Source organism: Delphinapterus leucas, chromosome 9 (assembly GCF_059928025.1).
Source record: "Delphinapterus leucas isolate spDelLeu-1000000601 "Yukka" chromosome 9, BTC_Dleu_Yukka2, whole genome shotgun sequence".
Classification (NCBI taxonomy): domain Eukaryota; kingdom Metazoa; phylum Chordata; class Mammalia; order Artiodactyla; family Monodontidae; genus Delphinapterus; species Delphinapterus leucas.
This window is the reverse complement of record NC_143137.1, coordinates 43,823,330-43,848,442: the sequence shown is the minus strand read 5'-3', so window position 1 is coordinate 43,848,442 and position 25,113 is coordinate 43,823,330. Positions and strand designations below refer to the sequence as shown.

The 25,113-nt window shown below is 34.9% G+C and overlaps 1 protein-coding gene and 1 non-coding gene across 6 annotated transcripts in view; both read left to right on the top strand.

Moving 5' to 3' along the window:
• The window catches only part of BBS9 (Bardet-Biedl syndrome 9), a 453,658-nt gene that overhangs the window by 56,413 nt on the left and 372,132 nt on the right, over positions 1 to 25,113 (top strand). The window lies entirely within an intron of this gene.
• Positions 25,011 to 25,096, top strand: LOC115801776 (small nucleolar RNA SNORD86). Its single transcript, XR_004022108.1, has one exon. It is a non-coding gene; the product is annotated as a small nucleolar RNA SNORD86 (small nucleolar RNA).

Genomic DNA, 25,113 nt, shown 5'->3' with positions numbered 1-25,113 from the left:
AGTAGTAACAAAGCTACACCTGTAGGTTTGATCGCATCTCTGGCTAATTAACTGCACCTGTTTAACTTCTGCATCCATTTTAGCCTTTTGGGGATTAAGTAAAAGGCAATGGTTAGTTCCCTAGAAACTTGTTCTCATGACTAAGAAACAGTTCAGAATGCATTTGTTACTGACTGAATCCATAATCTTATATTCACATATGAATATAAAGTGCACCAATTTGCTTCACCCTCCCACTCCTCTATTTGGTAAGAGGAATTAACTTTGCATGTTTTTCTAACATTTGTTGGAACCAACATGATGAACCAATAGCACCAATAGAAGCTGGATGAGAAGAGAAGCTCTAGAATCATTTTATCATTAGAATATATATATATATTCTTCTTGATTTACATCCTGTCTCTTTTTTCTTGAATTTTCTTTTTAGGAAAAGTTCATGTTTTAGGAAACTAAAGGGAAGCTCTGAATGCTGATTCTGCATTAGACAGGGAAAGGTTTGTTATTACCATGGGTAATTCATTGTTATTAGTTTCCTCATTCTTACCCATTTGAGGATCAAAGGCTTCGTTTAAGTCATTGAACTCTGACCCCTTACAAGGCAGCACAAACTTCTGACACTAGGCCACCAGGCCTTCTGTGTTCTTGTTAAATATATAATGTCATAATGTACATGCTGTTCTTTTGACTAGAGTAATGACATCTACACTTCTGCTTTTAATAAGAATAAGACCCCTTTATAAATACTGCCATTAAACATAGAATAGTTCTTCCACTAGTAGCAGATGCTCTTTACTGATGGTTGACATAATTTTTTGGTTTCCAAACCTAGGTCTCAGTCCTATCCTTGCAAAAAACCAAGTTGAACTTTATGTCTTCTGTTTACCAGAGAAAGAGGTTAGTGTCTCTCTATACAAAGAAAAGTAATTATTAGCCATACAAGAAAAGTGTAGGTACTATATTCCATTCAGGGTTGATAAGCCACTGGAGTGAAAAAGAATTGCCTTTTAATAATGAAAACAATCCCTGATCTTTCACAAAAAAGGTATCTAGGGGGAGTATAAAAGCAATCAGATAATAAACCTATTGAAAATCAGTTTTAGGATCATCAAGAGGTTTGCTATGCTTGGCTTCTTCACATGGTCATAGTTTGTGGGAGAACTTTAACCTTATTTGATGCAGTAGATGCATGTGTTTGTCTAGCTTATTGATATAGTATGAAGGAAAGGTTCTCTTGGATGGGCCAAATTGCTTTTTGTTTTATTGATTATTTTATGAAATTGGGATTGCCTTTCTTTTTAAAATAGTTAACCAACTTAAAATTGCAACCCTTGGAAAAACAAGAATTATGTTTGGTGAAATTTGACCTTTCATTTTTTTTTTTAAAGATTTTTTTGATGTGGACCATTTTTAAAGTCTTTATTGAATTTGTTACAATATTGCTTCTGGTTTATGTTTTGGTTTTTCGGCTGCGAGGCCGAGATCTTCGCTCCCCAGCCAGGGATCGAACCTGCATCCCCTGCATTGGAAGGCGAAGTCTTAACCTCTGGACCACCGGGGAAGTCCCAACCCTTCATATATATATATATATTTTTTAACATCTTTATTGGAGTATAATTGCTTTACAATGTTGTGTTAGTTTCTGCTGTATAACAAAGTGAATCAGCTATATGTATACATATATCCCCATATCCCCTCCCTTTTGCGTCTCCCTCCCACCCACTCTATCCCACCCCTCTAGGTGCCGACACTTCATTGTTAATAACTGAAAATTTCTCATACATTGATGTATTTATGGTATGTTTTGCTAAAAAGGCTCTGTGTTAATGGTCATTTGTTATGTGACAGAAAAGAGCATACTTAATATTATTTGCAGTTCCTAATTTTTTTAACACTAAAGGTGCTTTTTTTGACATTTAGCATCTCTGCTTACATGAGCCACTATATCTGTGAAGTGTTTTGGACTTAAAGAAACTTTGAAAACAGAGGCATTAATTAAAATTCAAAAGTTTTAGTTCCCCAAACACCACCCACTGGTTACTTAAATTTTATATTGAATCCATACAATGTTTATAATGCAAATATATTCAAAATTTTCATATTTTGATAAGAATAACATTTATAATTCTCAGAATGCACATATATTCCAACCATGCCAAGATAACACTTGTGTTCAAACAACAGTAGCTGGTCTGACGTTTAAAAGAAACACTTGCTAGCTGAAGGAAATTCCTCTTGAGGCACGAACTGGAAACCATGTTGAGTACGCTAAGTGATTCCATCTGACCTGCAGAAAATCACTGTGGGTTACATTTTCACTTAGCACATATGTCACTGACAAAGCCAACTGGCTGGAGTAAGATTTTTGAAATGGACATTTCTGGCTGAGCTTGGAAGGCTGCATTTTTAAATGTGAAACATAAAAAACCCACTATTCACTGGTTGCACATTAAAAAGCAAATGGCCAGAGGAAACAAGATGAACTATAAAAAGCTCATAGGATAAAAACATTAAATTTTGTGTACAGTTTTAATTTATTCTATTTGTAGTAGGTTTAAAAATAATTATCCTTAATATAATAAGCCAATGTCCCTAAAAAAGCTAAATGATTTACAATCAACCTCGTATTACAGAGAAGGATACATTGAATAGCTTAATAAAGAAAAGATTTTGGCATTGTTCCTTTTTTAAATGTTTATTTGCAACTGTTTATAGATTTCATACTTATTGAGTGAAGACTTGGAAAATTGATGTGAATCAATGTACTTTTGTCCTTTGAGGAAATGCAGTCTGGGATGGAAAAAACTCTAAACCTGAAGCAAAAATTTCTAAGTTCGAGTCCTTGTTTTGCCATTGATTCACTTTGTCCATATAAAACATACTCTTTTAGCCTTGGGTTTCCCTCAAAATATGGTTATGTGTTTCCCTCATCCTGTCATTGTCAGTCATGAACTGTTATTTAGAAGTGGCTTAAGCTCCTGGTAAGAAAGCCATTTTTGTAAATTCAGGGTATTGTTTTTACAGTGCACACTAACTGAACTGGTACAGCCAGAGCTTATGAACCACATGTGGCATTGAGAGATTGTTGAGCATTCAGTAGTTACCCAAGCCATTTTAAGTTAGCTGGGTTTTACGATAGGCTTCTTTTGTGAAGCTCTTTCCTAGATACTGTTAGGGTTATAAGATAAATAAATGCTAGTGTCTTAGCCCTAAGAAATAAAGGAAACCAATGTAAGAAACAAACATGAGTTTACATGCTGAATTGTGCCGGGTACCTTGCTGGTTATTGACAGACCTCATGTAATAATCTATATCAGTGGAAGACTTCACAACAGCTTTTATTCAGTGCTTACTATGTGCCAGGCATTTTGCTGGAGTTGCATAACTGTAGTTTATTTTACAGATGAGGAAACTAAGCTTTAAAGAATTTCCTTAAGAGCATATAGTGCTAAGTGGCAGGGTGCACATTTCATGCGTGCATTGCTTCACAGTTGGGGGCAACATATTTTCAAATGAAAAGAGTTTGAGAGTTAGGTATCATGACATAGTTAAAAAAGGGCATATTTCCATGTTGAGGGATGATCAGAGTGGATGCCACTGATACTTTCTGACTGACCCACCCCTCTTTTGCCAAATGGGAGAAATTCTCTGGTGTTGGGATGTTCGGGATATTCCCGATTGATCTACACTTGGAATTTGCTTTGATGTTTGCCTGGGTCCTGTTGTTAGACTGAGTCTTCACCATCACAGTGATTCCTATTAAATATAAAACTACTTTTTACACAATTGTGTCCATAAACATAAAGACTAGATTTAAGGAGTTTTGAGCACCATCATATTTATGAAATGTGAAGATAATTGGTTCTCAGGCAGGCACACTGTGATTTAATAGTAAAGAAATGAGTTCTATGTGATACCTTCTTTTATACATATATTATTTGCAATATTGTAGGTTATCCAAATCATCTGTTTACCAATTTACGTTTAATCTTACAGCAACTCGTACTAAACAAATGCCAACGCCCTTCTTAATTCTGAAATTAGCATGGAGTAATAACAATAAATTGAAATACTCTAAGCTCACCTTTGAAATGCAAGTTATAAAATTTCACTTGTCTAAGGATAAGGGAGAGAAATCATGTTTTATAGTTTTGATTTAGACTAAGAAATTTGTTTTACAACTACAAAATTAAAGTCATGTACCTTTTTCTAAAGTGTAAGAGAAAAACCTAAAGTCTCTTTTATAAGTTTAACAGTACTTTTTGCACATGCAATTTCTCCTGTCCTGGTGGCAGTTACCAAATGATGGCTTTTCAGCATCAGACAGAGCCTACTTGGAGCCCCACCCCTGCTGGTGTCACTTTCTCTGTTAAGCCTTTCTTGTCTGGCCTGCTGGTTTGGTTATTTCTCCATTTCTATTTCTACAGAATTTGTTTATACCTTACCTTTAATTATTGCATGTACTAAGTTATGGTATAAAGATTTGTTTTAGTATTTCTTGACCCCAGTATTTGTTTCTTGAGATTAGGACTATATTTTATTCATATTTTTAATCTCTAGTACGTAGCCCAGTCTCAGACATACAGCAAGTAATTAACATCTGGATTGAATGAATATGATAATTATATTTTGATTAAAAAAATATGTATAAGATTGAAATCACCAAGTACAGTGAACTCCATGCAAAAAGTATTTATTTTAAAATATTTCAGTTTGAAATTAAAATATGTTCTTTGGTTATTTCATTTTAACAAGAAGAAAAAAAAATTAGGGGAAACTGCTTTCTACTGTGGATGTTATGTACTTGATTAAATAATTCCCTTGCTTTTAAATTACCCACTTTTGTTGTTACAGAAAAATTGTAGAGCACTGGAATTTTGGAATAAATCTAGAGTGCTTCAGGCAATTCATGTAGCTGAAAATAAAGGTTTTGTACTGTTCAGATACTAGAGTAATTTTTAATTGCTTATAACCTCTTAACGTTTTTTAAACGATCTTACAAACCTTGCCAGAGTTGCTATTCTTCATAGAGGTATGTGGCAAATTTGAATTTGGAAATGAATTTGTGTTTGAATTTTAAATAAGGAAATTATTTTGAAAAGGGAATCATGTTTGCATTTGAGGAACTTGGAGGTGATGAAAATAAAAACAACTACATATCTATTATCTATGTATTCATTTTATATATATATTTAAAAGAAGTATTCTTGGTTAAAGATTAAATACACTGTAGGAATTTTAACCTTAAGAGGAAAATATTGCAATATATATATAGAATGAAATTGGGCAGTCTTTGTAAATGAAAGGAAGCCAGTGTGTAATTAGTGATAGCAGACACTATATGAATTTGAATATAATTTTAGCCTCTTATTCTATGTAGCATGAACTCTATTGAAAATTGAAACTTTTTCTTATTTCTTATTGTGTGTGTGTGTGTGTGCGTTTTTGTCTAAGGAGTCAAAGACTTATGCACATGTCTATTTGTTTACAGGAATAATAGAGATTATATGGAGTTCTCCTTAAATTTTTTTTTCTCTCTTTTATAACCAAGGCATCAGATTGGTTTGTGGTTGAGTTTTGAAAAAGTCTAGGCTACCATAATGGTGGAATTGGGTGACATCTTTATTATCCCATGAACTGGAGGATCAGGATCATTGGCCTTGATTTCTATGCTGTTCTGTAGGTCCTGCTAACAAGGAGTTCTAATGACATTGAAAATGGAAGAATAAGATGCTTCATCAACATCTCTACCATCATTGCCTTAATTTGGGCTTTCTCTGTTTCTCATCTGCATTGCTGAAAGAGCCTCCCTGCTGCTCTGTATGCCTCTTTATCTTGCTCCCTAGGCTCCCTGTTTCGTTCTTCCTTCCATTCTTCATTCTGCTGCTTTAGAGTAATCTCTCAAAGCACAAATCTTATCATGTCTTTGACCTGCTTAAAATTCCTTTTGGTTCTCATCACCTGTGAGAATAACAAGGCTTATATAAGTCTCTGGCCTGCTTAACTCTCTGATCTGATCTTACTTCAGACCCCAACTTGAAACAATACTTTCTCATGCTTCTGCATGTACAATAAAATGTACTTTACCTCAGTTTTTCATTTAGCCAACTCCTACTCTTTCAAAATTCAATTCAGGCTCACTTTTTTGGTGGGAGGACTTTGAAACCAATTACACCTACCTCTTGTCTCATCCCCCAGTCCTAGGTATGCCTTTTATGTGAAACTATAAGACCCTTTGTGTGCTTCTATCATGACACTTACCACAATGTCTTATAATTTTTTATTTGTCTGTTTCTTTCACTAGACTATGAGTTCCTTGAGATCAAGAACTTCTTTTATCTTTTCATCTGTGATGCCTGACAGGACATCTATTTATTTAGAATCCTAAAAACTCAAAGATATGTTTAGTATTTATTATATTTGAGTCTATTTTGCAAATAGCTACTGGTCCAAAGGCTAGTGCCACTTTGTAGTAAAACAAGTAGTAACAATTGTCAATTTGATTTTCTAACCTCTTTATATTTGGTAATTATTTGCTCTTATCTGTTAACATAGGTTTAAGGTTGACTGAGGCATATTTAAAATTAATTTTTCCTCCTTTCTTGATGTTTCCTTAAATGGCTCTTCACGTGTGTAAATGTGGTGAGTGTGGTATTTACTTTTGAATAGGAGTTTTGTGATTGTTCACATTTATATTTTAAAAATTATAATGTGAGACATTTATTATTTATGATAAAAACTACATTTAGTGGGCATATTTTATGAGTGATTCTGCTAAATTCTTTGTATACAGTATCTTATTTAATTGTCGAAACAATCTTGTCAAGTCAGTGTGATTAAACTTCATCATACAGATGAGGAAACTAATGCTTATAAAATACAATTTCTTGCCTGAGTTTACACAGCTATTAAGTGATAAGCTATTAAGAGCTGAGGTTTGGACATGGGTAGATCTGACTTGTAGACCGAGTTCTTAACTATTCTGTCGCCTGTTGCATTTATGACTGTGATTGCAAATAATAATTTGAAAGCCATAAGTTCATTTCAAGTTTTTAAAAACCTTCTTACAGTGCACGTTTTCAGTTAGGATTAACTTGATAGTACAGTGGCAAAATAATGTGTTAAAATGCCAAGTTTTACTGGCTTTTTATTCCATTAAAATATATTAATAGGTTAAAATTAGATTCTCCTTCTCTTCCCTTTCCTCTCTCCTCCCTCTTCTCTCCTTCCTCCCTCTCTCCCTACTCCGTCCCTCTCTCTTTCTCTCTCTCTCCTCTGTAACTTATTTGTTGAATAGATTGAATTGTTTGTCCTGTTAATTCCCATAGTCTAGTTTTTGCTCATTGCATCCCCATGGTGTCCTTTTTTTTTTTTTAAATAAATTTATTTGTTTTTATTTTTTTTGGCTGTGTTGGGTCTTCGTTGCTGTGCGCCGGCCTTCTCATTCTCTAGTTGAGGCGAGCGGGGGCTACTCTTCGTTGTGGTGTGCAGGCTTCTCATTGTTGTGGTTTCTCTTGTTGTGGAGCACGGGCTCTAGTCACGCGGGCTTCAGTAGTTGTGGCACGTGAGCTCTAGAGCGCAGGCTCAGTAGTTGTGGTGCACGGGCTTAGTTGCTCCGTGGCATGTGGGATCTTCCTGTGCCAGGGATAGAACCTGTATCTCCTGCATTGGCAGGCGGATTCTTAACCACTGCACCACCCGGGAAGCCCCCCACGGTGTCTTATAGATGTGTTCCTCTGTCCTTCAAATTTGTAAATTTGTAGTTAGATCTAGAAGCTTTATCAGATTCAGGTTTGAATTTTTGGCAAGAAAACTTCACAGCTGGTGTTGTGTACTTCTTCTATAAGTAGGTACATGATGCCAGGTTGTCTGTCTTTGTGTTGTCTGTCTTTGTGTTGTCAATAGCCATTGATGATCATTGCTTATATCATTATTTTATTAGAGATTCAAAATTGTTATATTCTGATTTTGTCATTTCTTTATTATGTAAATACATCTAAAAGAATAGATCTTTAATAAATTATAAACTATTTGGTTACCCAGAGATACATTTCATATGGGAAAGGAAGGATGAATGCTTGGTTCTCTTTTGTTTTCTAAATACAGAGTTGGTTCCTTAGAACCCTCCAAAGATAACAAATTAGTTGTTATTTTTTGTTATTTGCATATTGTTATGAACTCATGGATTTATATATTTGATGCATTTTAATTTATTGAAGTTGTTATTTTTATTAATGCTAAAAATAATACCATACCATTTTTGGCCAAGGGAACCTTTTCAAGTTGGTTCTCCCGAGCCCTTTTGACAGAGCTCCAGTAGTCCCTGTCAGCATTTTTGCTTTCTGTTATGAGATATTCCCGCCACATCTTGTATGTTTCCCCTTCCAGAACTGGAACAAGTCATTTTTTTAAAGGAGCATATTTCTTTTTCTTGGTGGGAAATGGCATTTGAAGATCACAATCTGGGTGCTAATGGTGCTGATTGCTCCTGGTTAGTTATTGCTTCTGGTTTGTTTTGGTGGATAGAGCTAGGAAATATATAAAAATTTTTGAAGATAAAATATATTATAGGTTCATATTGGTACTTCCAATTAATATTCAGAATCACAGGATTTACTTGTCCTCATTCATCTTATATACATACACGTGCATGTGTTCTGGAACAATTTTGGGAACACTGCCATAGTCATTGGTTCTCAGACTTTTTTTCTTTCGCAGGATAACCAAAGCTGCAACACACTTTCTTCTGGCTTTGTGTCAATGATTTTCATTCTCAAGGGAAAAAAGAGATGGAGAAACTATAGGTTCTCATTGGTGAGTGTCAGTGCAGTTTGAAAAACTATCCTTACACTCATTCCTTTGAGAATTCATACCCCAGAAGAGGAAAATTTGTCCTGGGAATTCTCCTCAATATTTTGTAATAACTAAATGGAAAAAGAACTTGAAAAAGAACAGATACATGTATATGTATAACTGAATCACTTTGGTGTACACCTGAAACTAATACAACTTTGTTCATCAGCTATACTCCAATATAAAATAAAAGGTAAAAAAAGAAATTTAACCAATAATTAATAATCTTACAAAACAAAACAAGAAAAAGGAGATTTTTTTTCAGGAGAATTTTGGATATTAGCCTGGGAGATCATTTTTTTTTCTTTGTTTTTTAAAATTTTTTATTGGAGTATAGTTTATTTACAATGTTGTGTTAGTTTCAGGTGTACAGCAAAGTGAGTCAGTTATACATATACATATACCCACTCTTTTTTAGATTCTTTTCCCATATAGGTCATTACAGAGTATTGAATAGAGTTTCCTGTGCTATACAGTAGGTCCTTATTAGTTATCTATCTTATATATAGTAGTGTGTATATGTCAATCCATGGGAGATCATTTTTAATGAATTTTTAACTGTTAGATGGTGTCAGCTTTAGGGTTTAAACAAATACACAGATCTGCTTTGTTAGACATTCTTGTGCGTTACAGGTATATCTTGTAGGTCATTTTTAAAAAATTTTTTTTCTTTTTTTTTACGTCTTTATATTGCTTCTGTTTTATGTTTTGGTTTTTTGGCTGCGAGGTATGTGGGATCTTAGCTTCCCAACCAGGGATTGAACCTGCACCCTGGCATTGGAAGGTGAAGTCTTAACCACTGGACCACCAGGGAAGACCCCTTGTAGGTCTTTTATTGATAAGTACTGCAAGATTAGAGAAATCTCTTCTCACTTCTAATATTATGCAGAACAAAGAAGAGGGTGTAAGAGCCATACAAAATATGTCTTTATATTATCAAGAGTGAATGAATACTCAAAAACTTAAACAATTAAACATAGACTTACTGTATGATCCAGCAATTCCACTTCTGGGTGTACACCCAAAAGAAGTGAAAGCAGGGACTCAAGCAAATATTTGTATACCCATGTTCATAGTAGCATTATTTACAATAGCCTCCAGAAGGTGGAAGCAATCCAAGTGTCCAATGACAGTTGAGTGGATAAACAAAATGTGTTATATACATATAAGGGAGTATTAGTCAGTCATAAAAAAGAATGAGGTACTGATATATGCTACAACGTGGATGAATTTGAGGGACATTATGCTGAGTGAAAGAAGGTAATCACAAAAAGACAAATGCTCTGTGATTCCTCTTATATGAGGTTCCTAGAGTAGTGAGATTCTTAGGGACAGAGAACAGAATGGTGATTTCCAGGAGCTGGGAGAGGAGGTGGTGGGGAGTTAGTGTTTAATGGATACAGAGTTTCAGTTGGGAAAGATGAAAAAGTTCTACAGATAGATGGTGGTGATGACTGTGTAACAATGTGGATGTATTTAATGCCCCAGAACTGTACATTTAAAAAGGTAAATTTTTTATTATGTATATTTTACCACAATTAAAAAGAACACATACAGCATCAAAAAAAAAAAAAGCAGGATGAAATAAATATCAAAAAGCTGTGATAAGAGTGTTAATACAGTATGTAGTTTGTTTCGAGTCCTTAAAGCCTTCAATCTTTATTTAGTTGAGACAATTAAAAATAAAACAAATATTAATTTGAAATAAAAATCTTATTAGCTGGATTTGATTATCTTTATCCAAATTCAGAAACTTTTCATTTCCTTTATTCTAGAAGATACACTCACAAAACGAAGAGGAAGAACTTTTGTGTATCTTCAAGTCTCTTATTTCAAGGTTATACTTGATTTTGGGTCAGGGGTATGCTGAGGGCAGTGAGGACAGAGAATTAAAATTGAGAATGAAAAAAAATTTAGGCTTTATTTTTTAAACTGTTTTAAAGAAGTAAGTAGTTTAGATGCTTGGAAAGTTGCAATTAGTGTGTCCTTCAAAAGAAACAATTAAATTAAATTGAATTAAAATTATTTGTCTTTAGGATTTTGACTTGTAATTTAAACATAAAAGATTTATTTTCTCTACATCAGAGTTTCTTACCCTTGGCACTGCTGACAGTTTGGTCTGGATAATCCTTTGTTGTGGAGGCTGCCCTGTGCCTAGGATGTTTAGCAGCAATCCTGCGCTCTACCCATTAGATACCAGTAGCACCCTCCACCAACCAGTGTGACAACCACTCGGGGGACAAAATCACCCCCGCTGCTCTCATTATAGGATTAATATTAACAAAAATTAAGGACTATATTTTAGGTATAACTTACACATCTCTTTTCTTCTCTTATCACAACGGTTAGATCTGAACCAGAATTTAATATATGTATGTCCCTTTTGAACAAACCATGAAAAGTCATAAATTCATAGATTAGCCCTTTAGTACTATACATTTTTTTTCGGAGGGAGTTACCAATACCAAGCTTTCTGATTTACATTTCATACTCAAATGTTTTAATTATTGCTTTAAAATTACTTCTGTTTTAAATTATAAAGGCCACATATAATTTGCACAAAATTTGGAAAAATACAGAAGATTATTAAGAAGAAAATTTAAATTACCTTTAATCTTAAAATTTAAATATAAACAGAAATACATGAACTTCTAAATCAAGTATTGATGAAAATGCAGTGTGATTTTAGTGAACATTTAGAGACACTAGATTAAAATAGAATCCTCCCTTTTTGGGGTAAAAATGGCAAACAATGACTATAAACAATTCTTGATTTTTTTAAAAAATAAAGGTGCTAGAGCTCACCAGTATTTTCACTTAGCTTAATTTTCACTGAATTGTATAAATAATTGTGGTAGCATTTATGAGGATATCTTTGAGATTATAAAAGTTTTGTTTATGAATGAATTATCCATTTGAGAGATTAACATTAATTTCCTCATACGTGTGTAAAGTACCTTCTTATATAACACTCTAAACCTTTCAACTGTTCATATATAATATATAGCCTGGGTGTACATGTTTATAAATGTGTGTGTATATATCTATATATATTTGTATCTGTTTCTAATTTTATAAACAATAAAATCTAGGTTTGAACAGAAGCCATAGTCTTTGCTATATAATTGAAAAAACATGTGTTTCCATGTAGGCAAACCTAAGAAAAGTAGTAACTCTCAAACAATTCATCTGTTTAGAAAATGCTTTCAGGACTTTACATGTTAAATCCGTAATTCTATTACAGTTATTGAATTTTGTAATGAGAAACATTTGTTCATTGACTTAAACTTTTAACAGAATTTAACAATTAGAAATTTTCCAGAATGATGCATGCTGTGTATATTGGAGAAATAGAGGAGATTGAGAAATGAGACATTGTCTGGAAAACTGAAGTAATCTTCTTTTATTATCAGATTATAATATAAATCATATTATGGCATTGATAGTTTAGGTGGCTACTGATGATGCTGAAATGTTAATTTTTTGTTTGTATTATTTTCTTTTAGAATATACCATAGCAATTTTTTTGTGTGTGTGTGGTATGCGGGCCTCTCACTGTTGTGGCCTCTCCCGTTGCAGAGCACAGGCTCCGGACGCGCAGGGTCAGCGGCCATGGCTCACGGGCCTAGCCGCTTCGCGTCATGTGGGATCTTCCCGGACCGGGGCACGAACCCGTGTCCCCTGCATCGGCAGACGGACTCTCAACCACTGTGCCACCAGGGAAGCCCGCAAATATATTTTTATAAATTACAAATAATCTGTTCAGAATGTTATTTACTTTATCTAGGAGAGAAGGAGTTTTCATTCTTAACTTTTTGCTTTCTCATTTTGGAGTCATTAGAGATTTATTGACTAACGGCTTATTTTGATATTAAAGCATATGAACTTTCTATAAGGAAAGTTTCTATTGTATTTCATACATTAATTTACATTTTTGTTAGACCAACCATTTTTTTTAAAATGAAAGCTACTGGTATTGTATAACTGACATCCCAAAATATGAAGTCAGTAAAAAACTATTAAAATATCTTAGATGGAGAGTGTGTTTGATTTAAGAGGGAAAAAACAAGACAGCTGCAGATGTTGTTTCTTCTTCTTGTGTTAAAGATATCTCCTAATAAAGGCTACTAACTTTGAAATCTCTATTGTCTTTCCAAAGACTAAGAAAAACATTTTTTTGATTGCAAGATTTGCTTATGTGTCTGGTACTGTCCCAGGTTCCTTCACATGTTTCCATTTAGTTCTTGAAACTACCTGCAAAGTAGATATTATTCCCATTCTACAGATGAGGAAATTGACAAGAGTCAGAATTCTATACAGTTATATATATTTGTACATATTTATAGGTATATTATGTGTGTGTATGTACATATACTTATATATACATATATACACACATATATATTAAAAGATTTGAAAATTTCAAGGTTTAAATATCATAATGGCAATCTCAAGGGAAGAGAGAAAAATTAAGTTTTCAGGAAATACTGATGTTTTTCAACATTCATTGTATCATCGGCTGAATTTTTTTGAATGGACGATAATAGAAGTCATGGTTTTATTATGCAATCTCATTTTTTTCCTCCTTGACTTTGTCATTGCTGATATATTTTGGTTTTGAATTTGACATGTGACAAGTATATTTTAATATTTTGTTAGAGGAATACCATCAAGTAAGGGATTTTATCTGTTCTCTCAGATCATGGATCCCAAGAAGAGTATGTTTTACTTTTTTGGGAAATGAGAATTTTGTATTTGGCAGCATTGGATAGTTTAAGTGGCATCACTTATTTTTCTGCATGAGAATATATTTTTCTATTCTTTCCTCTTTCTTTAAGACAGGATTCAGATCTGAGGTAAAAATTTGAAAATCCACTTGAGGTAGGTCATGAAGGACCTGACTTTTTCTTCAGCAGGAGGTGGCAATCTTAGCACATTTACTTCTAATTAAAACCAGAACCCAGTGTTTCACTAGGGAATTTATTATTACTTTTAAGCAATGAGTATTTTGAACTTGGGAGTGGAGTTTTCTCTTATAAACCTTAAAGTTCATTTGGGCCTCAGGATTTAAAAAAACTGTTGACTGCCCATTGTGCATTAAAAAGGTTAAAAGTCATCATTTTAATAGTTAGTTTTGTGGCATTCCCTTTCATTATAATGCTTGTTTTATGGGTTTTATAAAGGTGTATTAAAATGCAGCAACTTCTGTTGGAATGATGTTAAATTAAGTTCTTGGCTTCACTGGCAACTTTTTTGTCCTTTATAAAATTGATTAGACTTTTAAAGTTATACACATGACTGAAGATGGAAATATTTGTGCACTGGCATATATTATATAAAGTAACTGAGGTTGTGTGTACACATACAGAAAGTGAAGTAGAAAAGTGGAGGTGCTTACCTGGGCAATTCAGATTCTTTACCAAATTTACCTGAAATAATTGGCTATTTTCTCTTGTTATACAAACAGTTTCTTTTATTTTTCACTTTACTTTGTATGACTAGAAACGGTATTAACAATTATTTATTCATGAACTTTAGATATATAGCTTTTCTTGTGTGTGTAATGAAACTGCTTTAAGGAATATTTTTCCTTATTACTCTACTACTATGTTAATTGCTTACAGATTAGAGAATATAGTTAAATGAATAAAAAAACAATTATACAGCGGGTTACTGTTAAATTTTATGACTAATTGTGATTATTGACTTTTATATATTCATTTATATACACATATATGTTTTATTTATTTATTTTAAATATTTACTTATTTATTTTGCTGCACTGGGTCTTAGTTGTGGCACACGGGATCTTTTTAGTTGGGGCATGTGGGAACTCTTTGTTGCAACATGCGTGATCTAGTTCCCCAACCAGGGATGGAACCCAGACCCCCCCTGCACTGGGAGCATGGAGCCTTAGCCACTGGACCACCAGGGAAGTTCCTATATACACACATATACTTTAAACCAGGGGTCCCCAGCCCCTGTTCAGAACCTGTTAGGAACCGGGCTGCCCAGCAGGAGGTGAGCCATGGGCTAGCGAGCAAAGCTTCATCTGCTGCTCCCCATCGCTCCCCATCACTCTCATTACTGCCTGAACCATCCCCCACATCGCTTGCATTACCAACCTGAATGATCCCCCCCACTTCCCACCCCCGGCTGTGGAAAAATTGTCTTCCACGAAACTGGCCCCTGGTGCCAGAAAGGTTGGGGACTGCTGCTTTAAACAAAATGGGTAATACTGTTCATTCCTGGCCATTTTGCCTTATAAATTGTGACTGTCTTTCCATGTCAGTGAATATAAATCTACATCATTTTTAATGGCATAGAATTTGTGTTTTATGCATACATATAAGTTGACTGTTGAACAACATGGGTTTGAACTACAGGGGTCCACTTATACTTGGATTTTTTTCAATGAATACATACTATAGTACTACACAATTCTTGGTTGGTTGAGTCTACTCATGTGGAACCATGGATATGGAAGATTGATTGTAAAGTTAGGCTCGGAGTTTAGACTGTGTGGAGGGTCGGTACCCCAACCCCTGTTGTGTCCAAAGGTCAACTGTACATCATAATTAATTTCTGTTGGTATATACACTATCTAATGCTTTTAATATTTTTCTTTTTATAAATCATTGAATGTATTTGTAATTCTTTATATATTTATTAAAAACATAAATATATTGTTATATTTTAAAAAAAGAATGAAAACGGAAAGCCCCGTTTTTATTTCCTTGCTGCCTATGAAATTTTACTCCTGTCTCAAGGTAAACAGTTTAGTGAACAACATTGCAATTGCATACATTATTCAGTGCATTTATAAACATATTTGGTTTTGTTTTATTTTGTTTTATGTCAGTGGGATCACTCTCTATATGTTCATCTATAATTTGCTCATTTCATTTACATGGATATCTTTCCATGTCCAAATGCATAGGCTTACCTCGTTCTTTTTTTTTTTTTTTTTTTTGCGGTACGCGGGCCTCTCACTGTTGCACAGGCTCCGGACGCGCAGGTTCAGCGGCCATGGCTCACGGGCCCAGCCGCTCTGCGGCATGTGGGATCTTCCCGGACCAGGGCACGAACCCGTGTCCCCTGCATCGGCAGGTGGACTCTCAACCACTGCGCCACCAGGGAAGCCCGCTTACCTCGTTCTTGTATGGGCTTCATAGAATTCTTTTTCTTTATAAATTTATTTATTTATTTATTTGGTTTTGGCTGTACTGGGTGTCTGTTGCTGCTCTCGGGCTTTCTCTAGTTGTGGCGAGCAGGGACTATTCTTTGTTGTGGTGCATGGGCTTCTCATTGCGGTGGCTTCTCTTGTTGTGGAGCACGGGCTCTAGGCGTGTGGGCTTCAGTAGTTGTGGCACGTGGGCTCAGTAGTTGTGACTTGTCGGCTCTAGAACGCAGGCTCAGTAGTTGTGCTGTACAGGCTTAGTTGCTCCATGGCATGTGGGATCTTCCCCGACCAGGGCTCAAACCCATGTCTCCTGTATTGGGAGGCGGATTCTTAACCACTGCGCCACCAGGGAAGTCCCCATAGAATTCTATATATGGGTATTTCATAATTTATTTAGCCATGGAGATTGCTTCCAAAATTTACTATTGTGGACAACCTCATTTTGCATTGGCTCACTCTGCTTTGATATATAGGCTCAGAGTAAAGCTGACAGGTGACTAGTCCATTGGACTGACTGTGACATGTACTTTATTATTTACATTTTATTACACTCAGGAGTACAGTTGTATTTGTTGATCTTATGATGGAGAATAGAGGCAGTTGGCTAAACATTCTAGAAAATTTGCAGAGTTCGATCAAATAAGTTGAGCACAGGAGTTTCCTCACTTCTGGTACTACAGTTATCTAGTACATTCTTTAACAGTCATTTTAATTAACCTTCTCACTGAAAGCCCATTTGAGTAATGGAAGAGTTCCAGAAAGCTACTGAAGAAAAACCATAGCTATTAGCAGGAATGAAAAACCAAGATTCAGCCAGACAGATATTTTTTGAATGCTTATTATTCCTTCCATAAGGATCTTTCCACATGGCTGGAGAGATGAGAGTAACATACATCAATCTGATAATGATACTAAACAACAAAAGTCATCGTGTAATATTTTCTTCTGATTAATTTTGAACCCAGCCTGGGAGCTGGTGGACTTGAACCACAGGTATTCTACTCTTGATGGCCTTTAAGGTCTTTATCATCTTCTAGAGAAATAATGTTGTTATCACTTGTTTCTGACTTTTGTTGGCATTTTATCATGTGAAAATAAATTGATAAAGATTCCAAATGTATCAGGGCTTTCTAGGTAGGCTACTCAGCATTAGTGTTTTTTCAAACTCTTATCCTGGTGAAGATCAAGATCAGTAGGAGTCTGGCATTTTCATGGCTCAAATGATATTTTATAGTCAGTAGAAACAGGGCTTCTCTAGAAGTGGCATCAGTTAGTATATGATGAGGTGAATGCATTTTCTCTCTGTTTTCTCCTTGCTTTTCTTCCCTTCTCCCTCATCCTTAAGAATAAAGAGGTATTTCATGTACAGAGGGCATTGTTTTATTTCATGAAATAAGAATAGCCTGCCTAAGGATAGATGCTTTTTGTCTACTTCTGGAAGGAAGACTATAAATCAGCAATTTTAAAACTTAGGTCATCATTTTTCCAAAAGCGTTTTAACGTATTTGCCTTCTTGCCAAGGTTCAATTTATATGTTTGGTAATGGATTTTTAAAAATGTTTGCTTGAACTTTGATCTTTATACCTGTGGAAGAGCCAATCATTGGTGGGGCCTGAGCTTCAGGAATGGTGGGAAGTTTGATGGATACCTGCCTCCTCCATTAAAAAAAATTTTTTTAAGTGACATGTTCATTTTGGAAACTTTGGATGAGGTTTATATGAGAAGGGAAATAAAATAATCTCTACTTGACACTAAGAGCTAACTAATCATTATGACTATTCTAGTGTATTTATTTCGCCTTTTTATTTTGAGTTTTTATGCCATAAAACCAGATTCATATTGTATTTACTCTTTCTTTTTTAAGGAACATTTATTTATTTATTTACTTATTCATTTTTTGGCTGTGTTGGGTCTTCATTGATGCATGCAGGCTTGCTCTAGTTGCGGTGAGCGGGGGCTACTCTTCGTTGTGGTGTGTGGGCTTCTCATTGCGGTGGCTTCTTGTTGCAGAGCACGGGCTCTAGGCACGCGGGCTTCAGTAGTTGTGGCACGTGGGCTCAGTAGTTGTGGCTCGCAGGCTCTAGAGCTCAGGCTCAGTAGTTGTGGCACATGGGCTTAGTTGCTCCGCAGCATGTGGGATCTTCCTGGACCAGGGATCGAACCCGTGTCCCCTGTGTTGGCAAGCAGATTCTTAACCACTGTGCCACCAGGGACGTCCCTGTATTTACTCTTTTAAGGTCCTTTTCTCGCTTAACAATATCACAAATATTTACCAAATCAACAAATATTCTACTGTAATATAATTCTAAATGATTATAGAGAATTCTAAGATTTACCACTGTTAAATTTTGCCTTTAAAATATTTTGCTTTTAAAAATACTGTGGTCATCCTGAAACTTGTATGGAACCAGAGAAGACCCCAAGTAGTCAAAGCAATCTTGAGAAAAAAAGATCAAAGCTGGAGAAATCATACTTCCTGAATTCAAACTGTATTAAAAATATATAGTAATCAAAACAATATGGTATTGACATAAAAATCGGTATGTAAATCAATTGAACAGAATAGAGAGCTCAGAAATTAATTTATGACAAAGGAACCAAGAATACAGAATGAGGAAAGGATAGTCTCTTCAATAATGGTGCCGGAAAAACTGAATTGCCACATACAGAAGAATGAAACTGGACCCCTATCTTATACCATACACAAAAATCAACTCCAAATGGATGAAAGACTTAAATGTAAGACCTGAAACCATAAAACCCCTAGAAGAAAACATGGAGGGTAATCTTCTTGACGTTGATCATGGCAATGATGTTTTGGATTTGGCACCAAAAGCAAAGGCAACAAAGAAAAAATAAACAAGTGGCATATAACACTGTATAAGTTTAAGGTATACAGCATGAATGATCTGACTTACATGTACTGTAAAATGATTACCACAGTAAGTTAACATCCATCATATGATACAAAAAAAAAAGAAAAAAATATATTTTTCCTTGTGATGAGAACTCTTAGGATCTACTCTCCTAAAAATTTTCAAATATTATATCAATAAAACTGGAAAGAATAAAAAGAACACTTTTTAGCACCACAAAAAATCAAAAGAGAAATAGAAATGCTAGAAATTTTGTACCCACAGAAAAGTTGCCTGATGATCAAAATTGAGTAGCAAGGAGTAGCTAGCATACATTTTTATTACTGAGAAAATGATGACCATTCAGATTTGTTATTTCTATCACATTTTTGGATAAATTCTTTGGAAAGAAAAGTGGGTGGGGCCAAAGGGGGACCTTTCCTTTGACTGTATCATTGAAATTATTATAACAAAAATGTATCCATGAGATTAGTTGCAAATTTTAAAATAAATAATCACTGCCTAAAAAACCCCCCAAAACCTGCCAAAACCAGGTGGGATTACATCAGACTAAAAAGTTTCTGTACAGCAAGGGAAACCATCAACAAAATGAAAAGGTGACCTGTGGAATGGGAGAAAATATTTGCAAATCATATATCTGATAAAGAATTAATATCCAAAATATATAAAGGACTCATACAACTCAATAGAAAAACCCCCAAACAATCCAATTTAAAAATGGACAGAGGAACTGAATAGACATTTTCTCAAAGAAGATATCCAGATGGCCAACAGGTACATGAAATGTGCTCAATAATACTAACTATCAGGAAAATGCAAATCAAAACCACAATGAGATACTGTCTCACACCTGTTAGAATGGCTATCATGAAAAAAGACAAGAGATAACAAATGTTAGTGAGGATGTGGAGAAAGGAGAACCCTTATTCATTTTTGATAGGAATGTAAACTGGTGCAGCTACTATGAAAAACAGTATGAAGGCTCCTCAAAAAATTAAAAGTAGAACTACCATATGATCCAGCATCCCACTTGTGGTTATATATCCAAAGGAAATGAAAACAGGAGTTTGAAGAGATATCTATACTCCCATGTTCACTGCAGCATTATTCACAACAGCCAAGTTATGGAACAACCTAAGAACCATCAATAGATGAATGGATAAAGAAGAAGTGGTAGATACATATAATGGAATATTATTCAGCTATGAGAAGGAAGGAAATCCTGCTATTTGTGACATCATGGATGGATGTTGAGGGCATTATGCTAAGTGAAATAAGCTAGACAGAGAAAGACAAAATGCTGCATTCACTTATGGGGAATCTAAAAAAAAAGTTAAACTCATAGAAACAGACAGTAGAAATTCTAACAGACACTCAGAGAGAGGTTCAAATACTGGTAATTATGACCACTGTATTTTAAAAATTTTCTTATTTTAATTTAGCTTTGTTGAGGTATAATTAACATATAAAATTGTAAGATATTTAAAGTGTACATCATGGTGATTTGATATAGGTACACATTGTTTAAGGATTCTCCCCATTTCAAGTGGCATGATATATTTAAAGTGATGAAAGGGAAGAACCTACAACCAAGATTACTCTACCCGGCAAGGATCTCATTCAGATTCCACAGAGAAATCAAAAGCTTTACAGACAAACAAAAGCTAAGAGAATTCAGCACCACCAAACCAGCTCTACAACAAATGCTAAAGGAACTTCTCTAAGTGGGAAACACAAGAGAAGAAAAGGACCTACAAAAACAAACCCATAAAAATTAAGAAAGTGGTCATAGGAACATACATATTGATAATTACCTTAAATGCGAATGGATTAAATGCTCTAACCGAAAGACACAGGCTCACTGAATGGATACAAAAACAAGACCCATATATATGCTGTCTACAAGAGACCCACTTCAGACCTAGGGACACATACAGACTGAAAGTGAGGGGATGGAAAAAGATATTCCATGCAAATGGAAATCAAAAGAAAGCTGGAGTAGCAATACTCATATCAGGTAAAATAGACTTTAAAATAAAGAATGTCACAAGAAACAAGGAAGGACACTACATAATGATCAAGGGATCAATCCAAGAAGAAGATATAACAATTATAAATATATATGCACCCAACATAGTAGTACCTCAATACATAAGGCAACTGCTAACAGCTATAGAAGAGGAAATTGACAGTAACACAATAATAATGGAGGACATTAACACCTCACTTACACCAATGGACAGAACACGCAAAATGAAAGTAAATAAGGAAACAGAAGCTTTAGATGACACAGTAGACCAGATAGATTTAATTGATATTTATAGGACATTCCATCCAAAAACAGCAGATTACACTTTCTTCTCAAGTGCACACGGAACGTTCTCCAGGATAGATCACATCTTGGGTCACAAATCAAGCCTCAGTAAATTTAAGAAAAATGAAATCATATCAAGCATCTTTTCTGACCACAACACTATGAGATTAGAAATGAATTACAGGGAAAAAAACGTACAAAACACAAACATATGGAGGCTAAACAATACGTGACTAAATAACCAAGAGATCACATTAGAAATCAAAGAGGAAATCAAAAAATACCTAGAGACAAATGACAATGAAAACATGACGATCCAAAACCTATGGGATGCAGCAAAAGCAGTTATAAAAGGGGAGTTTATAGCTACACAAGCCTACCTCAAGAAACAAGAAAAATCTCAAATAAACAATCTAACCTTACACTTAAAGGAACTAGAGAAAGAAGAACAAACAAAACCCAAAGTTAGCAGAAGGAAAGAAATCATAAAGATCAGAGCAGAAATAAATGAAATAGAAACAAAGAAAACAATAGCAAAGAGCAATAAAACTAAAAGCTGGTTCTTTGAGAAGATAAACAAAATTGATAAACCATTAGCCAGACTCATCAAGAAAAAGAGGGAGAGGACTCAAATCAATAAAATTAGAAATGAAAAAGGAGAAGTTACAACAGACACCGCAGAAATACAAAGCATCCTAAGAGACTACTACAAGCAACTCTATGTCAATAAAATGGACAACCTGGAAGAAATGGACAAATTCTTAGAAAGGTATAACCTGCCAAGACTGAACCAGGAAGAAATAGAAAATATGACCAGGCCAATCACAGGTAATGAAATTGAAACTGTGATTAAAAATCTTCCAACAAACAAAAGTCTGGGACCAGATGGCTTCACAGGTGAATTATATCAAACATTTAGAGAAGAGCTAACACCCATCCTTCTCAAACTCTTCCAAGATCTAGCAGAGGGAGGAACACTCCCAAACTCATTCTATGAGGCTACCATCACCCTGATACCAAAACCAGACAAAGATACAACAAAAAAGAAAATTACAGACCAATATCACTGATGAATATAGATGCAAAAATCCTCAACAAAATACTAGCAGAGTCCAACAACACATTAAAAGGATCATACACAATGACCAAGTGGGATTTATCCCAGAGATGCAAGGATTCTTCAATATACACAAATCAATCACTGTGATACACCATATTAACAAACTGAAAATAAAAACCATACAATAATCTCAATAGATGCAGAAAAAGCTTTTGACAAAATTCAACACCCATTTATGATAAAATCTCTCCAGAAAGTGGGCATAGAGGGATCCTACCTCAACATAATAAAGGCCATATCTGACAAACCCACAGCAAACATCATTCTCAATGGTGAAAAACTGAAAGCATTTCCTCTAAGATCAGGAACAGAACAAGGATGTCCACTCTCACCACTATTATTCAACATAGTTTTGGAAGTCCTAGCCATGGCAATCAGAGAAGGAAAAGAAATAAAAGGAATACTAATTGGAAAAGAAGAAGTAAAGCTGTCACTGTTTGCAGATGACATGATACTATACATAGAGAATCCTAAAGATGATACCAGAAAACTACTAGAGCTAATCAATGAATTTGTTAAAGTTGCAGGATACAAAATTAATGCACAGAAATCTCTTCCATTACTATACATTAATGATGAAAAATCTGAAAGAGAAATGAAGGAAACACTCCCATATACCATTGCAACAAAAAGAATAAAATACCTAGGAATAAACCTACTTAGGGAGACAAAAGACCTGTATGCAGAAAACTATAAGACACTGATGAAAGAAATTAATGATGATACAAACAGTTGGAGAGATATAGCATATTCTTGGATTGGAAGAATCAGTGTTGTGAAAATGACTATACTACCCAAAGGAATCTACAGATTCAATGCAATCCCTATCAAATTACCAATGGCATTTTTTACAGAACTAGAACAAAAAATCTTAAAATTTGTATGGAGACACAAAAGACACCGAATAGCCAAAGTAGTCTTGAGAGAAAAAAACGGAGCTGGAGGAATCAGACTCCCTGACTTCAGACTATACTACAAAGCTACAGTACTCAAGACAATATGGTACTGGTACAATAACAGAAATATAGATCAATGGAACAGGATAGAAAGCCCAGAGATAAACCCATGCACCTATGGTCCACTAATCTATGACAAAGGAGGCAAGGATATACAATGGAGAAAAGACAGTCTCTTCAATAAGTGGTGCTGGGAAAACTGGACAGTTACATGTAAAAGAATGGAATTAGAACACTCCCTAACACCATACACAAAACTAAACTCAAAATGGATTCGAGACCTAAATGTAAGACAGGACACTATAAAACTCTTAGAGGAAAACATAGGAAGAACACTCTTTGACATAAATCCCAGCAAGATATTTTTTGATCCACCTCCTAGAGTAATGGAAATAAAAACAAAAATAAACAAATGGGACCTAATGAAACTTAAAAGCTTTTGCACAGGAAAGGAAACTACAAACAAGACGAAAAGACAACCTTCAGAATGGGAGAAAATATTTGCAAACAAATCAACAGACAAAGGATTAATCTCCAAAATATATAAACAGCTCATGCAGCTCAATATTAAAAAAACAAACAACCCAATCCAAAAATGGGCCGAAGACCTAAATAGACATTTCACCAAAGAAGACATACAGATGGCCAAGAAGCACCTGAAAAGCTGCTCAAAACCAGTAATTATTAGAGAAATGCAAATGCAAAATGCAAATGAGGTATCACCTCACACCAGTTAGAATTGACATCATCAGAAAATCTACAAACACCAAATGCTGGTGAGGGTGTGGAGAAAAGGGAACCCTCTTGTACTGTTTCTGGGAATGTAAATTGATACAGCCACTATGGATAACAGTATGGAGGTTCCTTAAAAAACAAGAAATAAAATTACTATATGACCCAGCAATCCCACTACTGGGCATATACCCAGAGAAAACCATAATTCAAAAAGACGTGCACCCCAATGTTCATTTCAGCACTAATTACAATAGCCAGGTCATGGAAGCAACCTAAATGCCCAGCGACAGATGAATGGATAAAGAAGATGTGGCACATAAATACAATGGAATATTACTCAGCCATAAAAAGGAATGAAATTGGGTCATTTGTAGAGACATGGATGGATCTAGAGACTGTCATACAGAGTGAAGTAAGTCTGAAAGAGAAAAGCAAATATCGTACATTAACGCATGTATGTGGAACCTAGAAAAATGGTACAGATGAACTGGTTTGCAGGGCAGAAATAGAGACACAGATGTAGAGAACAAACGTATGGACACCAAGGGGGGAAGGTGACAGGGTGGTGGTGGTGGTATGATGAATTGGGAGGTTGGGATTTACATATATATACTAATATGTATAAAATGGATAACTAATAATAACCTGCTGTATAAAAAAATAAAATAAAATTCAAAAATTCAAAAAAAACGGGTTTCCCCCCCATTTCAAACACATCCATCAACTCACATATTTATCTCTTTTTTTTGGTGAGGAAATCTAAGTTCTACTCTCTTAACAAATTTTAATCATACAGTACAGTGCTATCAACTACGTGTTTTACATTAGATCTTCAGGCCTTATTCATTTCATAGTTGAAAATTTGTACCCTTTTACCAACCTCTCCCTATTTCCTCTATCCCCAGCCCCTAGCAGTTACTTTTCTACTAAAATCCTAGGACTTTTTTTTTTTTTTTCTAAAATTCTAAACTATGGGGATCATGGTGATGTTTGACCAGGGCTCCCTGACCTATACAGGCCTCTGCTATGGGGGTGATGGCTAGTCCTGGTGTCTGAGTGATTCCCTGCGCCCAGCAAAA